General features: G+C 40.8%; 1 long non-coding RNA gene across 1 annotated transcript; it reads left to right on the forward strand.

Annotated features, from left to right (window-relative positions):
• The first annotated feature begins 4,881 nt into the window (after window positions 1-4,881).
• On the forward strand, window positions 4,882-14,933 carry LOC134299963 (uncharacterized). The gene is made up of 2 exons (XR_010007217.1): window positions 4,882-5,468; window positions 14,145-14,933. It is a non-coding gene; the product is annotated as an uncharacterized LOC134299963 (long non-coding RNA).
• Window positions 14,934-16,008: the final 1,075 nt, after the last annotated feature.

Consider the following 16,008-nt stretch of genomic DNA (forward strand, 5'->3'; position numbering starts at 1 on the left):
ACCAAGTTATTTTAGTTCAGACAGATTCTTTCTTTTGAAACTTTCCCCTGTCCCTCCATGTTTCACCCATGAAATGACAGTCTTGTCTTGTCACCACACCTGTTCAACTGGTCAGATTATTTGCCTTTCTGGCTCACTATTGTCAATTCTGGCTCAAAGTGACTCTTGGAACAGAATGTTTTCCAATGAACTCCTATATAATTCACTGAACTAAAAATGCTATGACTGTATCTGGCATACAGACCATGTGCACTGCCATTAATACCCTTCTTTGTCTTTATCATGATCTGATTGGTTTATATAAGAAAACTATAAGCTTGAACTACATTTTCTTTGGCAATGAACCCTTTTAAATCAGTACAGATATTTGGTCATCGTAGGACCGTAACTGTGCTTCGCCTTTTTGATTTCTCTACTTGCAAGCTTGACTATTTATTCTCATTTTTATAACTCTCCAAAGTATTCCATCTGTAGAAGAAATCCAATTTTTAGTTCCTACTAGAGAACAGTTATTGGATCAATTGGCCTTGCCAATAAATATTGACTTTCCATGTTTCTCTTGATTCAGTGGGTTTCCTCTAGTTGGGAATAACAATTGGATTTTGCTTTTTACATTTAATATTGTGTAACATGACAGCATAAGACAGATATTTTGATAGCAAATATCCATATAGTAATGCAAAGTGTTTTATTTTAGTCTAGAGTATTCAAGGCCAGATCACAATTACCTGAAACTGGATATGACCAAGTGTCATTACAATATATGATTTCTGGTCACAGCATACCATAGAGGTACTCAGAAGGACTTAGACATTCCTAGAACAAAATCCTCTCTAGAGATGTACTACATCTTCCAGGTAAATTCTACAGGAACTTCTGGGGGAAGTATATCATAGACATCCCTAGAGGACTTTGCAAGTTCCTACAGGGGCCAATTTTCGCTGAGGCAGGTAAACCACAGATATGGGTTTCTTTGTAATGGGGGTGTTACTGTATTAAAGGGTGTTTCTATAATTAAAGTGTTTATCATTTCAGGGCCAGCTAACACCTCCTAACAAAGGATTCTCCAAGGAAATAAGCAGCCAAACCTTGAAGATGAAAGGCTATTCAAACATTCACACCTGCCTCAGGCAGACAAGAGTTCTTTCTCCCACCCTGGACCTTACACAGATACATAAACCCCACTTGGCTAGTTTCCAACAGACCACACAACTTCTTAGGATGCCTGCCATAGATGTAGGCAAAACATTAGGAAAGAATGCTTCTGGAACGCGGCCATACTCCCAGAAAAGTGAATAGGATTGTGGCCTGCATCACTTTGATGCATGTTTATGCACTTGCCTTATATTTATCACCTAGTTTTCTATTTCAGCTGCATCTCAATTACCATTGGTTCTTCTCTTGGAAATGTGTAGGCTGCCTTCAACTTCCATGTTGAAAACTATTACAACCAGCTTTAGCCATAGGCAAAACAGGTTTTTCGCCTAAGGGAGAAGATTGCAAGGTTTGATTTTGCTTCTGCAGTCAAGGACACTGTTGTGTTTTGGATGGCATGATGACATTTCTACGATGATCATATTGTCATTGTTACATATTTATAACACTTGGTTTGTTTTTTACACTTAATATTTCTTTGATCCTCACTAAAGAGTTTCTCTTTTTCTTCATTTTTATATAACAGCAGTCTTATGCAGTTGCTTATTCAGTCCCAGTTCTGTTGATCTTCTTATGTAGAGATTCTGAATAGGGGCATTTTCTCTGGGTGTGGACGCTCTGCATGGAAGCAGGAACCAATTAGGCTCAATAATCACATAGAACTGTCTATGACAAATCTACACAAGATTTGGAAGAAAGAAAGGGAAGAGGCAGCAAAAAGCAGAAGGAGACACATTACCTAGTCTTTGAATGATGCTTTTTCAACTGGGATCATGCTTCTCTAACTTGGACTTCTCATTGTCATGGCATCTTTCCATATATCTTTAAGACAGTTGCGATGCTCACTGAATTTCAATGAAACAGATTTAATGAAGAAACATTTCCAAACATTCTTGTTGTTTTTGGTATTCCTTGATTTAGCCTGCAACTCACACTGAGGCTTATTTATACTGCTTCAAAACCCCACTTTGAACAAATTCAAACCTTGACATCCAGATGAGGTCCAGGTATTTCAATTCTGTAACACAGGACAATGCCAATTTAACTAATTTACCCCATATTACATGGAGCCCCCGGTGGCACAGAGGGTTAAACCGCTGAGCTCCTGAGCTTGCTGACCCAAAGGTTGGCAGTTCAAATCCAGGGAGCGGAGTGAGCTCCAGCTATTAGCCCCAGCTTCTGCCAACCTAGCAGTTCAAAAACATGCAAATGTGAGTAGATCAATAGGTACCGCTTCCGCGGGAAGGTAACGGTGCTACATGCAGTCATGTTCCTAGGAGGTATCTACAGGTCTTTGGCTTAGAAATGGAGATGAGCACCAATCCCCAGAGTCTGACACAACTAAACTTAATGTCAGAGGTAGGCTTTACCTTTACCTACAAAGCAAATGGACACATTCTAATCTGAACCAGTCTGCTGTCCACATAGGCTAGTACTGAAATCTCCTTGTCCGTGTGTTCAGCCTAAGGAAACGAAGATGGATCAGGGTCATGTTGCCCTCTTATCATCACAATACATGACTACAGAACTTCGGAGAGTTTGTAGCTGTCACCAGGAATATTTGCTGGGTTATCATGGCAGTTTTGCAATGGGAATGGGAACATCCAAAGTATTGCCACTCTGAACTGATATTGGATTAAGTTGCATATGTAGATGAGTCCTTATTTGGTGTAAACCCCACTGAATCCACTGGCTCTTACTTCAAATTAACTATGACTATGATTGCATTAATAGCCATTCCCTCAAGTACATATTCTGTTTCTTCCAAAAGAGCACCCAGAAATAAAAGCATTAAATGAAATCTCAATGTCTCAGAACTGCTGAGGACAGGTGAAAAAGAGGATATTACTCTGACACCTGTAATAGTTGCATAGACATTGGCATTTCAGAGTAATCCTTCCACAAAATTATTTTTAAGATGATAGGAACCCTGTTCATTTTGGCATCTGGCCCTGTTACTTAGGTCCAACCTGAACTGATCTGTCCTCTGGGAACATTGCTAATAAAGGAAAACACCACAGCTTCCTTACAAAATAACTGATGAAGAATATGTTCATTGGATAATGTGAAATAATAAAAACCTAATCATCTGTACAATGTATTAATCTTTACAAGTCCTTCTGCAGAATGCTGATGCCACATGTAGCTACAAGTTATGAGGGGATTGAAATAAGTACAGCAAGCCTAATTATATGAGAAAAGGGTGAAGAGTTCGGCATGTTTAGCCCAAAGAGCAGATGATTAAAAAGTGATGTGATTGCCATCTTCAAATGTTTTAAGCAGTGGTATATAGATGATGAAGCAATTTTTTGTCAGATCGTAGGATCTGAATTAATCATTCCAAATCCCATCCCTCAAAATCATATTATCTGCATTAGGAAATCGTCTTGAGTATTTAACAGTGGGACAGACTACCTGAGAAGTAAAGATGTCACTGAACTTGAAAATGATGTAGAGAAATCATAGGGCATTCTATTCGAAATAAATAGGATATTACAACTTTCTTAGGAGTGTCATTGAATCACAGAATTGCAAGAGAATTGCAAAAAGATAATATATCGCAAACTCCTGCTGAGGGAAGAAATGTATTACTTTAGCATTCCTCACAGGTGGCCATCCAACCTTGGCTTCTGAGTAGAGATGTAAATCTTCACTTATTTTCTTCTAAGAATGAATAATTTTAGTGATTTTCTCCCCACTCGGCAACAATACAAGGGTTTCCACGTAACATCAAGCAGTGTGTCAATACTTTCAGAGGCATAGCTGTGTTAATCTGAATTATCAATATGGTAGCCCCCCTGAGGTGATGCTAACACTTTCCTCTCCCCATGGAAAGACCCTCATATCAAAAGCTATAATTTTGGTCTCAGAACCTGCCCTCAGCTTATATACGAGGTTAATATATACATGAGTACATATACCCTGTTTTCCCCAAAATAAGACTGGGTCTTACATTAATTTTTGCTCCAAAAGATGTGTTAGGGCTTGTTTTCAGAGGCAGTGTTACTTTTCCAAATTGACTTTTTAGATGAAATAGGGCTTATATCTTGAGCATCCTCAGAAATGCTGAAAAATCATGATAGGTCTTGTTTTCAGGGTAGGTCTTATTTTGGGGAAAACAGGGTAGGAAATAAACTTTTAAAATGTTTTTGGCAGCCCTAATAATACATATAGATAAGTATTGTCAACAAGCAATAAGGTCACTTCTACCTTCTTGACACCTTCATTTTTATTTCCAAAATATTTCTGGATGTCTTTGATTACTTTTCCTGATGCTATATAGACACTTGCTCTCTCTCTCTCTCTCTCTTATTCTCTCTGACATATTGCACATGCTGTGAGCGACATCATAAATATGCATTTACATGACAGAGATGCTGATAACAGATATGAAGCAAATAGAAAATCTCACATTCAACAAGAGAAGACTTTTCATCAGCCTATATGTCTTGCTCTCAAATTCATTTCTTTCCACTGGATACAATCTAATACATTGCAAGAACAGCCCAGCTGTTTCTGTGGTGGTACCTGTTGAAATATACATGCCCACCACCTGGGGTGAGGATAAAACCTCAAAATGGAGAATAAATGACTTATTGTAAAGAACCAGCTCTCCAATTGTTATTCACAGTAATAGAAAAAGAACTCCTGCTTTATAATTTAGGGACTGCATCAGGTTCACATCTTTACAATGTACTGAAGTCATATATCAGGTAAAAGGAAGAATAAGCATTTACTTTTCCATTAGAAAAGGAGGCAAGAAGACAAGGTAACTTGATATATAAATGTGCACTGTGACCAGGGTGGTAACTGGGCAAGGCCTGTAGGGCTGAAAAGCTTACATTTGGCACCGCACAAGTGAATACAGATTTAATTTAATGGGATTGTGAGAAGGGGGAAGTATGAAAATCAGCAGAAGGGAAGGACACATAAATGCTCTTAAACAGGAGAGGAAAATGAAGCTAGCAAAATAATCTACTAAAGCCTGAGGGTCAAACAAGCACAAGACATCAACACGAGAACAGATTTGTGCTTCTGGCCCCAAGCCAGCCAGCAAATGAATTTCTAATGGCAGCGAAATCTTTTCATTCCATGCAAGGTAGGATCCTTGGCTACATTAATCATCAACAGTGTCTTCACAGCAAATCCATGGTCCTGTAAAATAACTAGAGCTGAACCGAGCACCTAGACCTCTTGGCAAGAAAAAAAATCAAATGGCGCAATATCACAGCAAGTGGAAATGGAGATGGAGAATGTCAGCAATAACATACCGGGGGGAGACAAGGCATGGAAGAGATTTGAAGATACCTGCAGTAAGTTGACATTTGGACATTGTGTTTCATTTTTCAGAACAGATGGCTATTATGTGAAAGGCATGAAATCTGACATTTTTCACTAGCTAGCAGTGGGATTCTTCTTATATCTGTTACTTGCTCTCCATGAGAGAGGCGGAACAGGGATTTATTCCCCTGAACCTTTGCATTGCCAAAAGCAATCTCACTGCCTGCAACATAACCTACTTCTAAAATACTCTTCCTCTCCTTCTGAGACTAAATGGGAATTTTCAAAGGTGCTGAAGGCTCTGCCTGTAGCACCTTCTACAGCTTCACTTGCACGATGCCAAGAAAGTAGAAGAATGGATCTCTACAGGACCCAGGGATAACTTTACATGGCAAACCCTGATACAGCTTTGCATTGAATCCCACATAGATGTCAGCATAGCAACACAAGAGGAATTCCCATATTTCAGTTATTTCTTGGTACACAACTAGCATTACAACAACTGGATCAGTTTGAACTTTGGCAAATACTGTATAAAATCATATTTGCCAGGATTCATACATTAAATCATACATCAAAACTGATAGGCAACATAGCCCTGGGGTACTGAATGCTGGGAACAAGGCCATCTAGGTAGAGGAGAAAAACATACTGAAATAAATTAACCATGCAGTCCTACTGATCAAGGATGGAGCCTGACTTACACAGTCCAATTTACACTGACAATTTAATGCAGTTATCAAAAAAGTGGGTTTGCTATGCAGATGGTTACATAGGAAATTCTGGAACCAATTGAAGGCTAGGGACCTTGTCATACATGCCACCAAATTTGTTGTGGGTCACCACATCCCAGCAGTGGTCATGCAGGGGGCATGGGGACCTGTCGCTCCACACCCCTGTTCCATCACAGCTTCTCCCCACCTTCCTCATCACATAGGGGGAAGCCTTTTTTTCAGTGGCTCGATCCATCTTTCCTTATGGAAAGATGGGGAGCCTGCCGTTGTCCATCGTTACCATTTTTCGGCAGCGGTGAGAGCACTTCAGTCACAGAGCCACCCAGGAAATAGTTATCGGGGATGTGATGGAAGCCATCAGGCTCCATGGCTGAATGCCAAAAATCTGGCTGCCAGTATATAGAGATCCTATATAAAGATTACACAAGCCACACAGCACCGATGCACATTGTGGTCTTTCTTTCATGTTCTTCTGTGGGAGTTTGTTGACTGGCTGCTGCAGTTTGAAGCTAGCACTGAATTGCCTTAAATGCTCACTCTACATGGAGCTTTAATCATTCTCTAGATCAGGCCTGGACAACCTGTCACCCTCCAGCTGTTTGGCCTCCATTTCCCAGAAGCCTTAGCCAGCTTATCCAATGGCCAGGATTTCTGGAAGCTGGGAACCAAAACAGCTGTAGGGTGGCAGGTTGTGCAGGCCTGCTCTAAATGTTATTGGATTACAACTCCCATCATCAATTGGCCATGCCTGTTGGGAAACAACAAGCCACCTTTAAAACAGGTTGCAGCTCCAGCCCATCTAGCACTCTGTTTCACTTTATTAAAATGCCCATTTTTCAAAACCAGAAGTGTACCAAAAATAATACAATTAAAACAGAAATCAATTAATTTGCATAGTTGGCAGTCCATGTAACTCCCAGATGGGGCAGAATATTGGCCCCTAGGAGTTGCTTCAGTCACCAGCCCTAATTTAGCACTTTCTAAGGGTATTTAAGTCTGATTACATGTTATAAGCATATTATGCCCATCAATCAATTCAAGTATCAACATTTTAGCCAACTGAACCAATGAAGTTAAATTCTTAGCTTCATTGTGTCTTCTAAAAATTGTCCAGTTCAAGCATATTATAGTCTTTAATTAGTTAAAAACATCTGCTATGTAGTTGAGAGAGCTTCCTGGCATCTTAAAGACCAATTAAATGTATTGTAATCTAACAACTGCTGCAACATTTCAAGTATTTGATGAAATGTACAATTACTGCAAATGATTATGCCACAATAAAATGTATTCATTTTTAGGTGTGCAAGGCTCTTATTCTAAGAGAACATGATAGTCCCACTCCCAGTAGAGAAAACACATTCAGTACCATGAAGGAAAATGTCTATAAGAACTTCAAATACTTGGCAAATTCACACTTAAGTAGACTTAACTATTATGGTCTAGTGGCTAAACCACCAGAACAAGAAGACACCACTTGGGTGTGAAGCCAATAAATGTTTTTGGGTCGGTCACTCTGCCTTAGGGTGCATCTACAATTGAGAATTATTACAGTTTGATACTACTTCAACTGCCATGACTAAATGCTATGGAATCATGGAAGTCATGGTTTCACAGCATTTTAGCCTTCTCCGCTGGGGAATGCTGATGTTCATCAAACTACAAATCCCAGGATTCTGTGGCATTGAGCTGTGGTAGAAAATGGTTTCTCACTGCATCAATTCTACAAAGTAGATGCACCCATAACTAGCCATGGTCTCAGAAGTTTTAAAGCTAAAACATGAAGCACCAAGTACATTGCTAGGAGATTTTTGGATGAATAAATAAATTGTAATAAATAAATTATGACTATATACCATTTTGTTCGATTTCTCCAACAAACAAATGGCACTTTGTATCATACTATATGCAAATATCCCTTGCAAAGTCCAGTACCTGGGTCTGCTATCGTAATAATACTATTGGATATACTGGTTATGTTTATGGACAGGCCATTTCAGCCCAAAGTTACCAAAGAAGCACACAATAAATTGCTGATTGACCTGATTTTAAGATATAGCTTGGATCTTAATGTCAGAAAAAATTAATAGCTCCGACTCTCATGTGATTATTGAAAATCACAGCTGCCCACCTTTTGTAACAGCACGTTCAGCAGGATTAAAATGTGCTAATTGCCTTAATTAACCATTTTAATTTAACCATGAAGAAACTGTAGTGTGGTCATCCTGCCAATTCTGCACAAGCAGAGTATTGAAAAAATCCAAAGAACACTTTGGTCTTTACGAGATATTAATAGGTCCATGGTTTAATAGATGATAGAGGCAAAGGTGTCTGATGTCAGGGGTGGGTCATATACCTGTATGTTTTTATGTCATATAGAGATCTTAGGAAAGTAGCATTTTCAATTACAACATAAAAGCTCTGGTTTAACGAGTGCAAAACTGCGGCATTTTCATTTCCATACATTTTTTTTTTGAAAACACTTATCATGAGTGATTGGAGAAGTAGGGAGTACTAGCAAAATCTGTAAACTCTGAAATTAGAGGCAACAAGATGATCCTGGAGCAAAAAACACAAGCAAGGGATAACAATAGATGGACTGTGAAAGTTTTTGACAGAGCTCAAATTCATTGCTGGGAATGGGTAGCTTGATGCAATTTTGCCCTTACGCAAAATTGAGGAATGCTCTGGAACAGCCTCACTCTTTGAGGTAATATAAAAAGCTGGGTTGATATGAATCAGAAATAGCCCTTCATGTGGCCATCCCACTTTTTTTGTCTCCATGGTGCAGAGACAATGAGATGGTACTTACCTTTTTGTCCTACCATCATCATAGCTGAAGTCATGGAGCTCCAAAGAGCTCTAGGCCATTGCTGGACATATTTGCTGATGTTAGCAAAGATTCCCATGTGATTTGGAGAGGGGAGGGAGATTATTTCCCTCCTTTTCTCACTCCCTTCTCTTCTTGTTGCATGGGCACTCTGGAGCTCCACTGCCACAGCTATAACAGTGACAAAGGTAGGGATGATCATCAACTCAGGTTAGCCCCACTGGATGGCCTGGATTTGTCCCGGTGCCTCAACAGGATGGAGACAGGCAGTGTGGCCATTCCTGGGACTGATCCTAAATGCTACACTCTGAACCACCCCAGTATTTTTTTTGCCCGTGTAGATGCACACTCAGTCACCATCTCCTTTCTTTCCACTTTCTAATCCTAAGCATAATGAGATGCTGTGCATTCACTTGCACCTTACGTGCATGTGTACACATTTATTTAATTAGCATGCTTAGTTCTGCCCTTTAATTATTCTGCAACTTCATATTTAATTTGATCATTTCTGTGCAAATGCTGAAGTTGACTGTCACTAAGATGTCAATGTACCAACTGTTTGTACTGGTGCCCAGTTAACTGCATCTAAGGTGAGCCTGACAGGGCTGTGAAATGTATCCCCATAATTAAGATTTTAAAGTGATAAATAAAAAGGTTGGCATATGAAATATAAGTACAGGCAGTTTAGAATTATGACTTGGCTCTTTGAGCTAAAACCAGCAGGGGAAAACTTTAAAATATATCTCGACAGCAGCTCAAAGACATGTCATGACCCAAACTGGCCAGCTGCATTATGCTAATTAGGTTTGACAAAATCTGAATTTACTGTCTGAGAATTGGGGAGGTTTCTTTCCAGAATGTCCTCATTAATCTAGACAACATATCAAAAGGGTAAAAATACTAGAATAGATCTGGACCCAATCAAGTAGGCTGCTGAACTCCATGGGATTTAATTTCGTCATTACAGACAAGTCCTACTGGTTTGAATGTGTGTACTCTAAGCACAACGAATAATGCATCTATATTGTAAAATGAATGTAGTTTGACACAACTTTAATTGCCACAATTTAATGTGATGGAATCATAGGAGTTGTAGTTTTACAAAATCTTTAACCTTCTCTGCCAAAGAGTTTGATGCCTCACCAAACTACAACTTCCAGGATTCTATTGCATTGGGTCATGGCAGTTAAAGTGGTATTGAACTGCATTAGTACTACAGTGTAGATCAGGCATGGGCAAACTTCACCCCTTCGAGTGTTTTGATTTCAACTCCCAGAAATCTCAGCCAGCTTTCTGGCTGTTAGGGATGGTCAGAGTTGAAGTTCAAAACACCTAGAGGTTCGAAGTTTGCCCATGCCTGGTGTAAATTCATCCTAAGTCTGGATTCAAGCTATTGGCTTCTATGTATTGATAATAATGTTGTCATGGTAGTAGATTTACCTGTAAATTCAGGATAAAGTTTTTATGTTGCCCCCCCCCCCCTTCCTCCTGAGGTGTCCTCTAGCCTACCTGGGACTTTGTAGAAAGCTGAAGCACAGTTCAAGGAATTTTACTCCCAGAAGCCCAATGGGTAATTCTTCCTGCACACATCTTTCTTCTCACAGTACAGTATCTAATGAAAGCAGAAACGTACATATTATTGAATAGTTCATAAAGTGGATTTTTTTATCTATTCTTTTTTTCCCTTTTGACAGATAGCACAGCTCTACTTTCTCTCATTTATGAACATTTTTCTCAAATGAACTATGAATAATTAAAATCGAGCTCTGCTTGCCCTTTTATTTTCCTTAATTGAAGAAATTAAAGATGTATGTGCTAGGGATGTATGCACTAAGACTTCAAGGACAGCATATAAAAATATATACATTATTTTATTCAAATAGCATGCTTTAACAGTAAGGTGCATTTTTACAAAATTAATTCCCTATCCAGCATGGCAAATTAAAGCAATTTTATCAGACTTTGTACACCAGAACAAAAGTATTAAAGACAGGGCACACTAACTGCAATATTAACACATTCCCACCAACCGTAATTGTCTGGATGACCTTCATTTTGCAACAAATAGGATTCCAGTGTACATACAGAGCATTTTCAACTACAACAGCTTCCTCTTTCATCTTAGGATAGGAGGCATCTCTACATCCATAAAGAGATGTGAACAAGAGGTTGATGCATTCACTGAAATCAAAGAACAAGTCTCCTTGCCCCAAAACTCTATGAACCATTCTGGGTGTGCTTGGCAATGACTTTAGACAACAACAATTTCAGTATCTCGTTAAGAATATGCCCTCACACATATTTAGATCCAGAATTTCATGATAGCCTTACCACACAACCCATCCCTATATTTTTGAAGTCTTTTTGTTGCTGAAAATAAAAAGATGGAAATCCTCACAATTGCTCCAGTTTCAATTTTGCATTAAATTTTGACTGCACTGTAAAATAAATATCATTTCACATATTTATGGAACTTCTGTGTATTATGCACATCCAAGTATGAATGAAAGTGAATTTTACATGGTAAAGGGCAATATGGACGAAGATGTGTCCTCAGGATGCTGTTAGACAGCATATTTCAGCATTCTTTACTATTGGTTGTGCTGGTTGAGTCTGATTGGGAATTGTATTATATCAACAACTACAGGGTTGACCTTTGCCCACCTTCACTATAGGACAACATCCAACATCATGTATAAGTATGTGCCTTCAAGTTACTTGTTGACTTATGGTGACCCCATGGATTTTGTAGGGTTTTCTCAGACAAGGAATGTTCAGAGGTGGGTTTGCCAGTTCTTTCTTCTGAAATATAGCCTATAGCACTGGTATTTATTAGCAGTATTCCATCCAAGTATTAACCAGGGCTGCTTCTACTTTGTTTCTGAGATCAGATGGGATCTGGTGCTGTGAGGGTATATTGGCTGCTATTCAACATCATACAAAGGAATGTTTCCCGCACTCATCAGGACTTCTTTCTCCCTTCCCTGCAGAGCTCCTACATCTGGTCTAACAAATCTGGAATTCTCTAGAGTACATCTAGAGGTGGGCAAAGAGCTAGAGAGGGCAGAGGGAGGATATATTTTGCTACCAGACACAGCAGATGAGCACAGTGGGATACCGCCCATCAACTGTAACATCATAATATTGCATGTTAGATTTCACTGTGAGCTGGAAATATGTGAATAGCTGTTGTCTTCCAAAGTACATGTGCTATCATCTTTAAGATGCCATTGTCAACATGTTACTCCCAACATATAGATTCTGTGTTGCTTTCTATTAGAAAGTAAGTATTGTATAGGAATTGTGTGTGATGTGAAGCAGTTCCAAGTGAAGTTGTTCAGCAACATTTTTTACCAGATCCAATTATACTTTCATTGAGCACAGTCATTCTGAATACACTGAAGTTGTGATCGAGGTGACCTCCCCTCCAGGACTTTGTAAAAGATAGTTCAAAAATCAAGACTTTATGTTCTATATTCCATATATTTATAGTAGAAGGTGATTGAGACTTTTTACTGGAGTTTACTGTGGATTATCCCTGCATTCTGAGGCAAGAGATAACAACTTCATGAATTGTAAAATCATGCTGCTAAAACTCCACTTCTATGACTTTCCATATTGGGTTCCCCAGATGTTGTAAACCTCGTTCTTATCAAATGTTTTCAATTGTTTATATCATCCATGATTCCCCTTTATGCAATGTCACCCACCTTTATGGATTCTCCTTTATTTCCTTGAAATCTATCTATCTGCCTATATGTATTTGTACTCTTTGGGATCCCCGGAAAATATGTATTCTTCCCAGCAGGGTTTATGTTCCAACTTTATTTTAATTTTCATTCTATCCCATATATTGTCAAATCATGAAATCAAATGGGAAATATTATGACCCCAACGTGAACTCTAGCCCTATGACCCAGACCTCCCTTCCCAAAAACAAAAGGATAATCTGCCACCGTTTAATCCAATCTCATTCCGATCGCATGGACAATATAGGGCTTGAGTCACCAAATTCCTAAAGGTGACTCGCCCCCAAGGCAAACATTGTCATATCCCAGGCCAGGACGCCTCAGGAAGGCACCCCTGTGGAGCCCGTCAATGACGGCTCATCACCACCCTTCTTTACTTCCCGTCTGACACCCCAAAGACATATCTAAAATCTGCGAACATGACAGGACCCCGGACATCCTTGATGGGTGCCATTAATTCCTTTAGAAATCGGCTGGGCCAGGATTAATCTGATATTTCCTGTCCTGTCACCTCATTGTTTCAATAGCTCCCGCCTCCTCCTCTCTGATTGGCCCGAGCGGGGACAAAAAGCGGCTCCCCATTGGGCCAGCAGAGCAAGGCGGGAAACGAAAGCCCGCCTCGTTCAACCTCCCAGCCTATCCGCGATCAGATGGGCGGGGGAGCAGGGCGGGAAATTCAAAGGGCTGTCAGACCGAAACATTGTATAAATATGGCTTTATTTGAAACATATGTTACGCTAGTAGATTGAATGATCGCTATTAGCGTCCTTTTCAGCTGAATTGCTCAATAAAAACTCCTTGGCGGATTTTCCTTCAACTTGGCGGACCTTCTTCATTTCAGGCTTCAGGTTGTATTGCGGCTTATATTCTCCTTTTGGCTTCGCCAAGGTCCGTTCCCTCAGGACCGGGTCGGGTCTCTCCTTAAGGGCCCGATCCCCCAAAGTGCGGTCAACAACATAATTTGGCGACCACGAAGGGACTTGCTTGGAAGTTCCAAAAATCAATTTATTAGGCTAAAATTCCAAGCGGCGACCTTGGTCCAGATATTCTGGAACAGGTTGGGGAGAGAAACGGCTGCAAGGAGGGCCCTCCGACCAACAATTTGACCTCATTTCACATCCAAATTTCTCTGGCAGTCCCTTTCTCTCTCTAGATCTGATTCAGGGTACTGAACAAAGGAGCCAGATAGGAGGAAGCAGATTTTTAGCTCCTCGAAGGAAAGGCGCCAACGTGAAACAGGGGACGCCCTGGAAAAAAATAAAAGGGAACCGGCCCCGTTGTTGAGACCCAGGTGGGCGGAGCTCTGGAGGTATTGCACTTCGGATCAGGGCTCGGTAACAAATTCCTGGTGAAACGCGGGAACATCTGGCACCCGGGGGGCTTATAATCTGTCCTTAGTTTCCCTAGGCACTCTCTCCTTTCCGTCTCCTCTGTTGGAGTGCTGGACCTGCCTGCAGTCACCAGGAGGCGCCGTGCTGTGAGGCGCAGAAGCTGTGCCCATTTGCCCCCAGCTGCCAACTACAAAGGGGGGCCCAAGCTGCAGCCAAGAAAAGGCAGCCAAATGGGAGTACTGCATCACAGCCTCCATCATCCCCAGCCCTCACCACCTCCACCTTCATGCTCCATTTCCCATGACTCCAGACCAAGGGACATCTGTTTCAACACCATGGGATCACCCACCACTGACTGAACCTCAGCTTTCACCTCTTCAAGCTCCTGCCCTCCAACAAAAAGGCACAATCTGATCTACCAAGGCAGAGGCCCTGCATGCAGTGAAATGTCGGGGCTTTGGGAAATGTTCATAGCCATTTCAAAGCCCCGAAAGGGGGGAAAATGTGATCGAGGTGACCTCCCCTCCAGGACTTTGTAAAAGATAGTTCAAAAATCAAGACTTTATGTTCTATATTCCATATATTTATAGTAGAAGGTGATTGAGACTTTTTACTGGAGTTTACTGTGGATTATCCCTGCATTCTGAGGCAAGAGATAACAACTTCATGAATTGTAAAATCATGCTGCTAAAACTCCACTTCTATGACTTTCCATATTGGGTTCCCCAGATGTTGTAAACCTCGTTCTTATCAAATGTTTTCAATTGTTTATATCATCCATGATTCCCCTTTATGCAATGTCACCCACCTTTATGGATTCTCCTTTATTTCCTTGAAATCTATCTATCTGCCTATATGTATTTGTACTCTTTGGGATCCCCGGAAAATATGTATTCTTCCCAGCAGGGTTTATGTTCCAACTTTATTTTAATTTTCATTCTATCCCATATATTGTCAAATCATGAAATCAAATGGGAAATATTATGACCCCAACGTGAACTCTAGCCCTATGACCCAGACCTCCCTTCCCAAAAACAAAAGGATAATCTGCCACCGTTTAATCCAATCTCATTCCGATCGCATGGACAATATAGGGCTTGAGTCACCAAATTCCTAAAGGTGACTCGCCCCCAAGGCAAACATTGTCATATCCCAGGCCAGGACGCCTCAGGAAGGCACCCCTGTGGAGCCCGTCAATGACGGCTCATCACCACCCTTCTTTACTTCCCGTCTGACACCCCAAAGACATATCTAAAATCTGCGAACGTGACAGGACCCCGGACATCCTTGATGGGTGCCATTAATTCCTTTAGAAATCGGCTGGGCCAGGATTAATCTGATATTTCCTGTCCTGTCACCTCATTGTTTCAATAGCTCCCGCCTCCTCCTCTCTGATTGGCCCGAGCGGGGACAAAAAGCGGCTCCCCATTGGGCCAGCAGAGCAAGGCGGGAAACGAAAGCCCGCCTCGTTCAACCTCCCAGCCTATCCGCGATCAGATGGGCGGGGGAGCAGGGCGGGAAATTCAAAGGGCTGTCAGACCGAAACATTGTATAAATATGGCTTTATTTGAAACATATGTTACGCTAGTAGATTGAATGATCGCTATTAGCGTCCTTTTCAGCTGAATTGCTCAATAAAAACTCCTTGGCGGATTTTCCTTCAACTTGGCGGACCTTCTTCATTTCAGGCTTCAGGTTGTATTGCGGCTTATATTCTCCTTTTGGCTTCGCCAAGGTCCGTTCCCTCAGGACCGGGTCGGGTCTCTCCTTAAGGGCCCGATCCCCCAAAGTGCGGTCGACAACAAAGTGACGAATCACTTGTAGTCACTGTATTTACTTTAACAGCATTTCCAATATTGGTTGCAAGGCTCTTAGGAAAATATACATTTGGTTTTTCCCAGTATTCATTGCCACTGTATATAACATAATAT

Source organism: Anolis carolinensis, chromosome 1, assembly GCF_035594765.1.
Source record: "Anolis carolinensis isolate JA03-04 chromosome 1, rAnoCar3.1.pri, whole genome shotgun sequence".
NCBI classification, from domain to species: Eukaryota; Metazoa; Chordata; class Lepidosauria; order Squamata; family Dactyloidae; genus Anolis; species Anolis carolinensis.